The sequence below is a fragment of the Mustela nivalis genome (assembly GCF_964662115.1).
Source record: "Mustela nivalis genome assembly, chromosome: 1".
In the NCBI taxonomy this organism is placed as follows: Eukaryota; Metazoa; Chordata; class Mammalia; order Carnivora; family Mustelidae; genus Mustela; species Mustela nivalis.
In genome coordinates this window covers 10,820,353-10,834,822 of record NC_139020.1, presented here as the reverse complement: position 1 = coordinate 10,834,822, position 14,470 = coordinate 10,820,353, and the positions used below count along the sequence as shown (strand labels likewise).

General features: G+C 38.7%; 1 protein-coding gene across 13 annotated transcripts in view; it reads left to right on the top strand.

Annotated features, from left to right (window-relative positions):
* Positions 1 to 14,470, top strand: part of ITSN1 (intersectin 1) — a 223,017-nt gene that overhangs the window by 40,640 nt on the left and 167,907 nt on the right. For 2 of the 13 annotated variants that reach the window (XM_082723510.1, XM_082723508.1), the window contains exon 1: positions 8,656 to 8,906. The exons of the other annotated variants lie outside the window; for them this stretch is intronic. The gene's annotated coding sequence lies outside the window, so the exon portion shown is untranslated. Of the gene's footprint in view, positions 1 to 8,655; positions 8,907 to 14,470 lie in introns of those variants that run through there. 13 annotated transcript variants of the gene reach the window in all.

Genomic DNA, 14,470 nt, shown 5'->3' with positions numbered 1-14,470 from the left:
TCTTTCTCTGTTGAACCTTTTATTATGAAAAAGTCCAGCACCTACAAATGTGGGGAGAGTAGAAAGCCCATGAACCGTATCCATGACCCAGCTGTGGGTGCTGTTAACTCTTGGCCCGTCTCTTTCCATCTGTTCGTCCAGGCCCCACTCCAGATTATTTTGAAGCCAATTCTAGACATCCATTTCATTAAAGCGAGTTGCTTTTGATAGGGACAGTTGAAGCCATTTTCCCTCATGGCCTTAGCACAGACGCCAAGGGCTGAATAGAATTATAAGACAGACATTGCATTGACGAGTTTACCTTTAAAGAAAGGAGCTCATATTTTCACTGGATACTTTCTTCAAGTTTCTCTTGTCTTTCAAATAGGGGTGTATTTGCAAAGTTCTTGAGTTCTTATCTGTTTGGAAATTCCTGTAGCAAGTTCGGGTTTAGTTATCCCGCACTGTTTTGGCTGTGCCTTATCTAAATAGTACTGAAGAGAAGAAAGAATTATTTCATCAAGAGTTGGCTTTGAGACGAGTTAGGTATATTCAGTATATTAAGGAAGTGCCCCTTAATGTTGTAATCATATACTGGCTTTTAAAGTTACTTCATAATAATGGCTCTTAAAAAGTAAGAATAAAACACTTAAAGGTGATCTTTTGTCCTTGCCAAATAGTGGGACAATTTAATTCCTTTTTTGAGGCAAAATAATTTTTTTTTTCCACGTACCTGAGATCTGTAAGTATTGGTTGACTCATCCTTTGTTTTTAAGCCTATTAGTTTCCCTGGGCCAGTGTGTTTTTCGTATATGTTGACCTTACACTTTAAACTGAATTCCTTTTGTCCTTTGAATGGGGCATAAAGCTGCAGTTTATAGTGGTTAGTTTGAAAATAGAACTTTAACTTTCTGTGACTTCTGAAAAATGTCAAGTGGCTTTAATAATAATAATGATAGTTTCTCAATTTACCCTTTAAAAAAAAAGTAGATTCAACAGATTTTAAATAGAAGAAATTGATTTCCTTCTAAAACTAAAGCCAGTTTTGCTCTAACTTGATTCTGAGAGTTGAGTTCTTGAACACAGGTAACTGTGGGGTTCATTTTTAGATTTTACATTGTTAACAGTTATAGAGTGCTTGGTGACCTGGCCACATGGACTGCTGGAAGTGCTGGACAGAGTGCGATCAGGAATCTAAATCGCAGTATGATTAAATATGCCTCTACTTTTCTTCAGTAGCTAAACAGAAGTAATTATATTTACATTTTACCTATTTCGCAGAAATGTTGTTAGAAGTACTATAATTAGATTTTTTTTTTTAATTTGCGAAAATATTTGAGCTGCTTCACAGATAGGTGCTATATAAAAGCAAGGTGTTGTTAACATCTCATTTTTCTTGATTTGACGCTAGAAAGATATACTACTTTTTGTCTTCTGGGGTACGGGTTCTGATACATGTTTTGAAATTTGTTCCCTTAATGTTCTTAGCAGCTGCGATGCTATAAAAGCCTTCTTGTGTCCTATTTTTAGTACACAGTGATGAGTCTGGATAGATGGCTAAGTTGATGGCAAGGCAATTGAACTGTGCTAAGTGCTCACCTGCCGGTCTTTCTGGCCTCTCCACTTTCAGGGTAGAGTTACTGTTTACAGTGACGTTTTGCTCTCTGGGACTGGGAAGTCTGAAACCATTTGCCTGTTGCCTGACTGCCTTGAAATCACATTTTGTTTTATTTCCCTCTTTCTGTTTTGTATCTTCAATTTCAGGATGGATGATCTGGCTGGTTAACTACTGCAGGGAAGATGAGTACGGTCCAATAAAATCAGAATGAGATTCTCCATGTGGGGGGATGAGTTAGAGAGTCCTAGAACTAGTCAGTGAGCAGATCTGATCCTAGAGCCAACCACTAGACTCTGCAGTTTTCCCAGACTCTTGTTATGTGTTTATGGGTGAAGTTGTTCTCTTTAGCAATGGTTTGGGTGGTTTTGTTTGTCAGTGGCCAATATGGTTAATTTTTCAACACCATTTGGACATGTTTCATGTATATTTTACAGGATATTCACTTTCTTTTAGCAATACCTCATCAATCTTATACTTAATTAAGTTTAAAGAATGTTAACCTTAGTAATTAAACAATTTCCCGCCTTCACTGGGAAGGCTATAGGCACTGCTTCCTTTTTTAATAGGAGATAACCCATGATGTGTTGAGGTTTTGATGTTTCTAATTTGTAGAACTTGAAGTGTGGGGGTGGGGGTGTCTTGGGAGCAGGACTGAGTCTTTCTCACAGGGTGGTCTCCTTTGTTACATTGTTATGTTGACCATCTCAAAGGGTTTGTATGAGTTCCACTGGGAAATGAGTTAACTTTTGAGAACAAATGAGAGGACTTGCTCAGGACGGCATTCCAGATAAGGAGATAGGGACAGTTGTCAGTGGATTATGAAATGTTCTCCAGTAGCCCTCATTATCTCATACAACGTGAATTGGCATATCTTTCGTCAAGCACCTTGCTTTTAAAAAGGTTCTTTAAAAACAGTGATAACCTACTTTTGGTACTGAGTAAATAAACAAGGAGCCTTTGATGTTAAACTGAACTTGTTTGATTTTAAGGCCAAAAAAATGAAGACTGTTTCTAAGAAGAATCTGTGGTGTGTGCTGATAAAGAACAACTCTTAAGCATTTTTTTATTTTATTTTATTTATTTATTTGACAGAGAGAAATCACAAGTAGATGGAGAGGCAGGCAGAGAGAGAGAGAGGGAAGCAGGCTCCCTGCTGAGCAGAGAGCCCGATGCGGGACTCGATCCCAGGACCCTGAGATCATGACCTGAGCCGAAGGCAGTGGCTTAACCCACTGAGCCACCCAGGTGCCCCCAAGCATTTTTATTTTTGCCTCTAAAATAACGTATTTCTAGAATATGATTACCTAGTTTATCTTAAAAAAAAAAGCCACCTTGCCTATGTTAAGATACTAATGTAAAACAAGTCATCAGTGTTCCAATTCATACTTTTTTTTCCTCAAAAAGACATGTGTTTAAGCATCTGCTTCATTAGTTGGACTATATTTTAACATATTTCTGTCAGAACTCCAGATTACTGACTTAAAAATGACATGACTAATATAAGCCTGTGAAGTTTAGGAAAGTAGTGATTCATTTCTGTTGAATTCCTTGAAATATTATTTGGAGTCGAAGTCAGCTTTTAAAATTAGCGTTTTGTGGGGGGGGGGGGGTTGCTTTGATATCTGTTACTTTGGAGAACTGAAATTGGTTCCTGAACATTTGGAGTACTTAGACTCTAGCAGGAAGCTCCGCGGGAAAAGACTCCTTGTTTAGTTTCCAATCTGTGTAGGTGATCCCTGAAGATAGAAGGGTGATCACATGGGGTTCTCAGTGTTTACTTCATTCATTCATTCTCAGTCCCATTCATTCACTGGACATCCTTTGTATGCATTTTATATAAGCCAAGACCATGTAACAGACTTAAGAAACAGACAGTAGGGCGCCTGAGTGGCTCAGTGGGTTAAAGCCTCTGCCTTTGGCTCAGGTCATGATCCCAGGGTCCTGGGATGGAGCCCCACATGGAGCTCTCTGCTCAGCAGGGAGCCTGCTTCCCTTCCTCTCTCTCTGCCTCCCTCTGCCTACTTGTGATCTGTCAAATAAATAAATAAAAATATTAAAAAAAAAAAACAAAGAAAGAAACAGGCAGTAGACAAGCAGTTTACATGCATCTAGTTCTAAGCTAAAAGCCTGCAAAAGAAACAAGGGCAGAGGGGCCCCTGGGTGGCTCAGTGGGTTAAGCCTCTGCCTTCTGTGCAGGTCATGATCTCAGGGTCCTGGGATCAGCGGGGATCCTGCTTCCCCTTCTCTCCCTGCCTACTTGTGATCTCTGTATGTCATATAAATAAATAAAATCTTAAAAAAAAAAAGAAAAAATAAAAACATGAGCAGAGATTCTATGAAACCATTCTAGGGTCTAAATAAGATAGGGGCCCAACTTTAGAATGGCCAGAAGAGTTGGCCAGGGCAAGGGAAGACAGAGGGAGCATGAGCAGAGATCTGCAAATGGTAGGTAAATTCAATTCTTTTGTAAGAATAGTTCACTAGTAAATAGTTACCAGTCTGTAGTAGTTGTGCAATAATTGGTTGCCTAATGTTGACATATTAATTTTGGATGTCTTTGCTTGATGTGTTTCTATACACTGTCTAGGCTCAATTATTTTCCTTTTTCAGTTTTGTACTTGTTGATGGGCAGTGTCTACATTTCTCTTGCCAGTTCTGTAATGTGTGCCTGTTTGGGCTTCAGTTGCCTGCTCCCCAGATCCAACAGTTTTGTCGCCTCAGGAGGGCAAAGTAAATTGGAAAAGGTAAATCCGGGCCTGACGCATTCCTGTGAAATCTTCATGTAGCTTCTTGTTCACATGGTCTAGTCCTAGGACTACCCCTAACCCTTGTCCCTGGGATGGCTTCCTTCCTGAGTGTTCACTCTCAACCTAGGCAGTGATTCTTCTGCAAACGTATCTCCGTTCTCCAGAGCGTATATGCTGCCTGGTGACCTTTCTACCATGCTCCGTTCATCATTTTCTCTTCTCTGCTGCCTTTGTACCCTGACCTGCTGTCCGTTGTAGTAGGAAGCACACGGTGCCAGAATTATTTATTTACTCTCTGTTCCTGCTCGAAATCTGAGCTGAGGCAGGACCTGTATCTTTCTGTCCTTGAATTTTTTTATGTTTCTCACAGTAACTGTCATGTAATAAATAGTCATTTTATTTAAGCGGAGCTTAAATAAACTTTTAAATATGTAGTTATTGTGCTACATTTTTTTAAAGATTTTATTTATTTATTTGTCAGAGAGAGTGAGCACAGGCAGAGGCAGAGGGAGAAGCAGGCTCCCTGCTGAGCACTGGGATAGTGACCCCAGCCGAAGGCAACCCCTTAACCAACTGAACCACCCAGGTGTCCCTATTGTGCTATATTTACTAATAGTTGTGACTGAACGAAAGTACATACTGTACAGTTTTAAGCCTTTTACTTACATTAAAGCTCCTTTAATCTTTGTTATTGTTAGAGAAAAAAATTTTTCTGACACTTAATTTTTTTTTTAAAGATTTTATTTTTTTATTTGACAGAGATCACAAGTAGGCAGAGAGGCAGGCAGAGAGAGAGGGGGAAGCAGACTCCCTGCTGAGCAGAGAGCCCGATGTAGGGCTCCATCCCAGGACCCTGGGATCATGACCTAACCCAAAGGCAAAGGCTTAACCCACTGAGCCACCCAGGCGCCCCTATTCTGACACTTATTAAAATTGTAAGGAAAACGTTATTGAAGACTGTTGTATAGAGGAGAGAGATGGGGTTCATCTCTGAACACAGGGACAAGTAGGGGCTTATAGCCAGTGAGTGGGGGGGTCAGTGGAAGGAAAATTATTAAGAAGAAACATCAAGGGGGGATTCTGGCTAAAGACAGACCAAGAACTCACCCATCCAAGTTGTTGATGAGGAACTTGGATTGTGAATCGAGTGTGATCCAATATTGGTGGAGCAGGATTCTCATTGAAACTGGCTTAGCAGGGCTCTTGCTAAAATTGAGCTAAACAGACTGAAGACAAGAGCCAAAGCCAAGGCCTAGTCAAGAGAAGGAGGGCTTAGAGCAACCCCATTAAAATGTGGTCAGGGAGAGAGTCTTTGTCATTATGAGCCTTTTCAGTTAGCTACTATAACTATGGACATTTTACAGATAAAGAATCTAACTCAGAAGTAGCCAGAGGAACTCAAAACAAGGCCCAGAGGCAGTAAGGACCAGAGCTGGATGCTTACTGGATGCTTTCTGTCTGATGACTTTAAACTGTTGATCAACTTCTGGCCTCTCTGCCCTGCCTAGTGACAGCTCAGTGGATTTTTGCTAACCTATTGTGAGGATCAATAGAAGTTGGCTTTTATTTCAGAATGACTTGTGGTCTCGCTGCTGCCAGTGCTGTTGTGAAGCCCATGATTTCCATTGGAGCAACATATTCAGCTCGTAATACAGAGTGACATTTAAGAGTGAGCAGCTTTATTAGAATTTCAGCTAAATGGGGTGAGCATATACATTTCTCTTTTCTATTCTGTTCAGCAGAGTAACATTTTCAGTTAGATCTCTGGATCTTACCTGTTGAAATATAGCCTCAAAGGAAAAATATATAAAAATTAGGACTTTAGATGTTCTGAACGTAAAAGGTGATTTTAAAAACATTAATTAGTCAAGTATTTCTCTGCAAAGCTCATTAAAAAAAAGGGTGAGTTATCCTGTAAGCTTTATGAATCAGCTGCCTTCGAAATGCTATTAAGTGAAACATGACCATTTTTGTGTGATTTCACTTAAGTTTTTTTTTCTTTTTAAGATTTTTAAAAAATTTACTCATTAGTGACAGAGCCAGTGAGAACAGGAGCAGGGGCCAGGGCAGAGGGAGAAGGAGAAGCACTCCATGGTGCTTGATCCCAGGACCCCAAGATCATGACCCCAGCTGAAGGCAGATGCTTCAGCCACCCAGGCCTCCTGTTTACAAATTTTAATCCAACTTTTATTTTTTAGTATAATTTCTTCTATCAGAGCATTTTGAAAAAGAACCACATGGTAGACATAATAATGTATATAAAGTTCTAAACTTTTTTTTTGATGCACAATTTAAATTGTTTTAGTGGTCATATATTTCATTGTATAGATTTGTTATGACATCATAATTTACCGGGACACCTGGGTGGCTCAGTGGGTTAAGCCTCTGCCTTTGGCTCAGGTCTCAGGGTCCTGGAATGGAGCCCTGCATTAGACTCTCTGCTCAGGAGGGAACCTGCTTTCCTCTCTCTGCCTGTCTCTCTGCCTACTTGTGATCTCTCTCTGTCAAGTAAATAAAATCTTAAAAATTTACCTGTACTATTAATAATGTTCCAATACTGTCAAACATTTAAGATTGTTTCAGTTTTTAACTGTTCAAAATAAAGTCACAGTGAACACTTTTTGGACATATATCTTTGCATTTTGGATTATTTTCTTAGTGCAGATTCCCAGAAATTGAATTACTGGGTACAGGAGTAAGAACATTTTTCCCCCCTCTTGATACTTACCTTGTCACATTGTTTTCCAAAGGGGTTGGAAGAGTTCACCCTCCCACCAGCAGTATGAGAGAGGGCTCTCTTTGCTATATGGTTAATAATGTTGGAAATCTGCAATAATACACTTATTTTGAGGCTTTTTTTCATTTCTTTGTGGTGAGTTTCCAAGCTGAGTTGACCTTAAGTAAATTGGCTCAAATTCCCTTAGACAAAAACTATATAAGATGCATTTAAAAGTTGGGATGTCAAGAAAATAAGAAAAGCTTTGTCAGAGAGGGAATAAAGGGATAGTTTTATAATGTCCTTATCTAGATGAATGTTAGGCAGTGAAGTACATATTGAATGAATTAACTTTTCTTCCCTTCAGTAACAATAGTTATCTTTTCAGAATCTTGTGAATGTTGTTTGGAATTATAAAGCTTAATAGCTCTACTGGATTTCACAACACCAAAATGAAATACAGTCAACTTTAAGTGCGCAAACGTGCCTAAATTGGAATTCTGGATGAGCTGTAATCCACATTTTGAGTATAAAAAAGTTTTTCATATTATAAATAGAAGTTGAACCTTTTTAAAGGGACCATGCAACTGAGAAAATCCGGGATTTTCTTCTTTTGCAGTTTTATTCCAGATCACATTGTATTTGTGATTCTTTCTAACAGAAACTTCCAGACGTCCTTTCTGTATTTCAGTGGTACAGCTGGCTCTACTTAAAGAAATTAGTGAAATCTTTAGCAAATGATGACCACGATTCTTTTCAGCTTTTCTCAGTTTCCTCAGGCTTAAATATATTTCAGTGTATCTCAGTCACTGAAGTGAAATAAAAGATTTGAATCTTGGAGCTGTTGCCTTCTAAAGGGGTCTGGTTTTCTGTTAGTTCCCGTCTATTTAGTGTTTTAGTAATGCTAATATTATTGAATGGTTTTTTAGTCTTAAAACTTCCTAGTGGTGATAAATCCTATCCTGCGTAAAAGTCCTGGGTCACCTAGCAGGGCGCAGTTGGTTTTATTAATGATTGCATTGTCCTTTGGTCTCATTCATGACACTCAGTGACTTTTCATTGATGTTGCGGTAAGACTTTTTCCCTTGGACTTTGCCTATCCTATACGCGCGTTGGTAGAGAAGCTTCAGCTCGAGGAGGAGGCTACTAGCATCTCTGTGTGGATCAGATGAGCAACATGGACCTATGCAGATTTCCTTTATCTCCCAAATGGGCAAACCCTTGAACTGTCCTTAGCAAAAACTCAAAGGGATTAAAACACAGCTCCATTGAGTTTTCTGCTTGCTGGCATCTGGAGTTAGTTGCGTTGGACTGGAGGGTCTAATTGATAACTGCCATCCATTGTGGCACTACATCTGTGCAGATGTCAGAGATGTGAAATGTTTGCTAGCTCCTCAGTCGTTCTCATTACCAAAGCTTGCATGTAGCCGATTCAGTGTAGATGAATACATTCAGATGAGAGCAGTTTATAAATACTAGCACCTGGTTGGTTGTTTTTTTTTTTTTTTTAAACACAGCATGCATATGTTTCATTTCTTCTTTTACTATGATTTATAAACCCATATTTAATTTATCCAGATGCAGCTGGTGCACTATTTTTGTTGAAGCAGGCTTAAAAATCTGGCAGGAGGCCTTCCTGCTTTCTTGCTCTTTTCAGTGTTGCAATGTTATTTTGCACCATTGGCGCTTTCTGGGTGGTTTCTTGACTTTTTTCCTAAAGCTGAAGGCTCTCTCTAAAACTTTTCCTCTGCTTAGCCGTCCACTGTTACGGCAGAACTGGTAATACCAAGGCTTGGTTGTTGGCTGTGTTCAGGGGTGTGTACAACTTCATTACCTAGAGATAAAGGTGAGAATAGTGAGGCTGTACACTGTGTTGACTTAAGGCAAGTGTGATATCAGTTGGTGTGCTGCAGTGTGGAAAAATGTAATAATGGAGAAATTATTTTAATGTTTGCTTTTAAGGGTTCATGTGCCTTGTAATGTGTGGAAGCTAAAGTTTTTATTTGGAGGGAAACTTCAGATTTCTTTTTGAGTGATCGTATACATCCACATGACGGAGATGACATTTTGTTCTCCGCATTTAACCTGGATTATTGGGTTTTTTTTTCATGTGACAAAATAAATGTTTGTTTATAATTACCTGTTAAATTTCCTTCTTGGGGGGTCACTTATTCTGCGTGAGAGGGTACTGAAAAGTCTGTGAGTTCAAGATAGGTTAAATTCACGTAATCCCATTTATTTGGCTGATAATCTTGTCATTCCGTGTTTTGTATTTAGAATAAAAGTTTGATCTGAAATGTGAATCTTAACATTATGGTTTGTTGTTTAGTTTTACCTCCTGTGATTCTTCCAGGAATTACTTTTTCAGCTTTCAGTACCTTGAAATAGTTTTTTTTTTCTTAATGATTCTCTTGAAAGTAGAACCTTTGGGAATAAATGAAGTCCCCCACTCACTGTATTGAAGCCTTATGAATGTTTATTCTATCTGCAGCTGTAGTGCTCTTGAATCTAATTTCTTTAAAAAAACAAACTGTGGTTAATGACTTACTTTTCAGAGGTTGCTCCTCAGTTAGTTGGTGGTCTAAAGGTGGAAATAAACGTCAAAGAGGGGTCGGTCAATTTCCACTTCTCTCTTAAATTCCTTTCTCAAGTCTTTTTGTCTCCTGCCCTTTGTTTTTTAACTCTGTAGCTAGGTCTTGGTTTTATTACTCTGGGATGAATTCTCTCCCATTGCCAATATTAACGTAAGGAGAATTTAGAAGAATAGGGGTTCAGATCTGTTTGTCGAAGCTCTGTAGGCTACTGCTGGGGCATTTCTCTTTGTGGAAAGTAAGCAGGAATAAATGAACAAATAGTCTGAAATGCCAGTGGTGTTGCCAAGTAATGTGCTGACAGCTGGGCCTGACAGTAATTCCTCACCACTGCTCCTAACCTGTCCCCTTCTCACCTCTGTTCCCAGCCACCACCCCCTCCCCCAGCAACACAAATCTGGGATGAATGCCTATTCCCTTTTTAGAGAACAGCTTGAATATTCACTAAAGCTTTTCAGGCCGAATGTTGTTGACAATGTCTCTTTGAACTTAGTAATAAGGTTCTCCTTTTTATCAGGTTCTTTACCCTTCCTGCACAGTCTTAAAATCTTCCTCGTGAACCTGCTGTCCATCCCTTAAGGGTCGTCTTGCCCTGCTTGAAACAGCAGCACCCGTAGAAGCCGCATTTGAGGCCCATAACTTGAGACATGACAATTTGGCATTGATCAGGTTGGCTATATGTTTGGAATTTGTCAGTTCCTTTGTCCATTTATTGCTTGGGTTTCAGTACCTTTTCTCTGTGTTTCAAAAGGGCTTTGTGTACCTCCTGCCTTTATGTGTAATCTTACAGGGAGACTTCTGCTTTGTGCTCAAACACTTTTCACAGGGGTGGGATTTGTTATAAGATTCCCTATAGAACATGGGTGTAGGCTCTTTTGATTTCCATTCATTGCAGAGTTGTTGTTGTTTTTTTTTAATACGAGAAAGATTTCCTTTGATTTCTTTTTTTTTCTTCAAGGTTTCCTAAATTTTGAATTTGGTTTTCTAAACCAAAATTTTCCTAAATTTTGAAACCTCTTTCGATATCATTTGAAAACTCCGGAAGGAAGAGATGTGGGGACAGTAGTTTTTAGTGAATCCTTTTAATTTTTATTAAAAGTATTATTGTAGATTAGGGGTAAATGTGCATGGACAAATACCTAAAACCAGATTGTCATAACTCTCAAATACTAGATAGTATCATAGTATGAGTAGAGTGTGAGATACGTATTTTTTTTAATGTTCCTGAGGATATTTTATACCCTTTAAGGATGTTTAAAATAGTTAGTTTTTTATTCTTTTCTTACATTTTGACATTTTTTCCTTCCTTTTCAATATTTCCTTGACGTCAAATTTCTCTTATGTACCTTTCCATACTATAGCCCTTTAACCTAAAACTAAACCTTTTGAGCAAGTTCTTTTTAAAATTTTTATTCATTTTGATTTTTTTTTTAAAGTAATCTCTACACCCACCTTGGGGCTCGAACTCGTGATCTTGAGATCAAGAGTAGGATGCCCCACTGACTGAGCCGGCCAGGTGTCCCCTTTTGAGAAGCTTTCAAACAAAAGTTTAAAAAAATATATATGCTTTATAAGAAATGAATTTAAAGTTCATTACCTTAGTACCACGAAAATCTATTTCGAGTAAATTAGCCGGAATATTGGGAAAGGACTTCTTGAACTGAATGTAGACAATAGACCTGTTAAAATACAAGCCAAAAATTTTAAATATGAGAAAGAATAGGTCTCTTGTTTCCTTACCTCTGTAGCCCCTGATAGCTTCCAGCCTGCTTGCCTTTTTTCTCTGGCAACACAAATGGAGCTATCCACGATTTGGGACTGCTGGAGTATTGTAAATTTAAGGTCAACTTAAAAATGTTCCAATATAGGGGCGCCTGGGTGGCTCAGTGGGTTAGGCCGCTGCCTTCGGCTCAGGTCATGAGATCGAGTCCCACATGGGGCTCTCTGCTCAGCGGGAGCCTGCTTCCCTCTCTCTCTCTCTCTCTCTCTCTCTCTGCCAGCCTCTCTACCTACCTCTGATCTCTCTCTGTCAAATGAATAAATAAAAAATCTTTAAAAAAAAATGTTCCAATATGTAAAATACCTTCTCTACCAAGAATACACTTTAAAATACTGAGGCCAGGTGTTTTTTGGTTATGAATCCAGTAACCTGGGTCAGTGGAGTGTTTGTGACACACACACCCCTCCCCACCTATGCCTCACCACTCCCTGGTCCCTCCCTCACCCCTCCTATAACCTTTCCCTATTTATGTAAGAGGATTACAAGATTTTCGCGAGGTAGTGGTCAGTAATTGAAAAACTGATAATGTATGTTCATAATCTCCTTTTGCTGTTAGGTTATTAAATCCTAAATTAGCCCTGTTTTGGTAGATTAGAAATTTGCTGATTATGTGAATTACATGATTGTGAAAATTGCTGTTTCTGTGAACTAGTGTCTATTTTATTTTATTTAATTTATTTTTTTTTTTAAGATTGTATTTATTTATTTGACAGACGGAGATCACAAGTAGGCAGAGAGGCAGGCAGAGAGAGAGAGAGAGGAGGAAGCAGGCTCCCTGCAGAGCAGATGCGGGACTCGATCCCAGGACCCTGAGATCATGACCTGAGCCGAAGGCAGAGGCTTTAACCCACTGAGCCACCCAGGCGCCCCGAGTGTCTATTTTAATTGCCTCATTTCATCCATACATGTTTTCATTCATGCCCTTCCCCTCCTTAATTTAAAAAAACCTTAGAATATTAAAAAAAAAAATGCTTAAAATATTTTCAAACCTTCAGGAAATCTGAAAGATTTGTATAACATACCTGTATTTAAAGATGCTTCAGATAGTTCAATTATTTAATATAAAATAGCATTTTAAATTATGCCAATAATTTGGAGTTTAGAAATTTTATTTCTAAAAATCATTTCTCATGTTAAATGTAGCCTTTTTTAAACTGCTAAATTTAGTACTTGTTGGTACTTTTTTTTGTTGTTTTTATGTAATCGTTTCATATTTTCTGAATAATCTCCCTTTATGATAATAAAACATTGGAAATCAAATAACCTCTTTCAATATCATTTTCTTTTCCATGTGAAATGACATTTAATAAATACTGTTTTATAAATGGTCTTCCTATTTTATAAATACACATTTATAGAGGTTTTCTACTTTAAATATGTCAACATTTGAGATTTTAATGTAAATACTGAAATTAAGGATCAGTACTTATTCCTTTAGCTTTCAATAATTCACTCTCTTTTCTGAAGCTGAAATGAAGAAAGGTTCAAGACTGCTCAAACATATTCTGGCTGTTGGCTTAAACATCCTAACATTCATCTGAACTTTTAAAAAAACGAATTTTGCCTACTTCTTGATTGCTCCGTGTTTAGTCTGTCTGTTTTTCTATTTTTTATATGTAAATATAGGAGTGTTTGCCTCCCTCTGAAGATTACTGTCTAATTCCAGCAACATGTTTATGAAAGGCTTTAAAATAACTTGGGAAAGGCTTATATTATAATGTAAAGTGGGAAAAGAAGGGGACAATTGTATATTTATAGGAAAGGACTAGAAGGAAATATAAATTGAGGCCCTTAACGATGTAGGACAGTACAGGCCATATTTGTGTACGCAGTGGTCCCCCTCTCGCCTGTAAGAAGTGCAGATGCTTTACCCCCTGCCTCAGTGCGCGCTGTGCCCTTGAGCTTTGTGCCCTCCTAGGTCAACCGTCCTGCCTGTTGCTTCCCAGGCAATAGGCCAGGCACACCTTAGAAGCAGCAGCACGTCCTTCTCTGCTTTGGCCTAAGTAGGTGCCTGCTCTTCTGTTTTAAGAACTCCACTGAAATCCTATCCTATGGATAGAATCACTGCCTTTGCTCATTTTTTGTTTTCCCTTTCCCTTCCTTTTTTTTTTTTTTTTTTTTTGGTCTTTCTTTCTTTCTTTCATTGTGTTGCTGCTGTTCTGGACTTTCTGTTTTTATTTCTGTATATAACTTGGGGATTCTGTGTGAGAAATATTTACACTTCAGGAAGCTTTGCTTTTTTTTTTTTTTTAAGATTTTTTTTTTTAAATTTATTTATTGACAGAGAGAAATCACAAGTAGATGGAGAGGCAGGCAGAGAGAGAGAGAGAGGGAAGCAGGCTCCCTGCTGAGCAGAGAGCCCGATGCCGGACTCGATCCCAGGACCCCGAGATCATGACCTGAGCCAAAGGCAGTGGCTTAACCCACTGAGCCACCCAGGCGCCCCGAAGCTTTGCTTTTTTACATAAGAAATAAAAGCTCCTCGGACTTACATGGCCAAATTCTGTCAGATGTATTTCTCCCATTCAGTTTCCTCCGTGGTCTGCTCTGATGCTTTAAAAAAACAAACAGTTGGTTTCCCTTTCTGCCTCCATTCTGTTTTCTAGCGCTTTTATTGCTTGGAACAGGATCCCCTCCACCCCACCTCCCACCTCCACCCCATTTGGGTTGCTGGGCTAATAACTACTTCATGGTTGTTCCAATAAGTTCATAATCCTGAAAGAATGAGGTTATGATCAAGTGACTTCCTCTTCTACCATTCAATAATTGTAGAAACTGTTGCCTTTGTTTCTACATCTGTAAGATGGGAGAGCAGTGTTCTGTAACCCATAGAGCCGTTCATAAAATGCAGTTGGCTAGTACAGATCAGATGTACTGGTAAGCATTTCACAAAGTTTTAGTTAACTATTACGTGTTGCTTGTATCTCTCTCTGTATGCGTATAGACACACACAGACAAAGATTTTTGATGTGTATTTTCCATCCTCTATTTAATTGGAAACTCCCCCCCCAACTTTATTGAGGTAATATATCTTTTGGG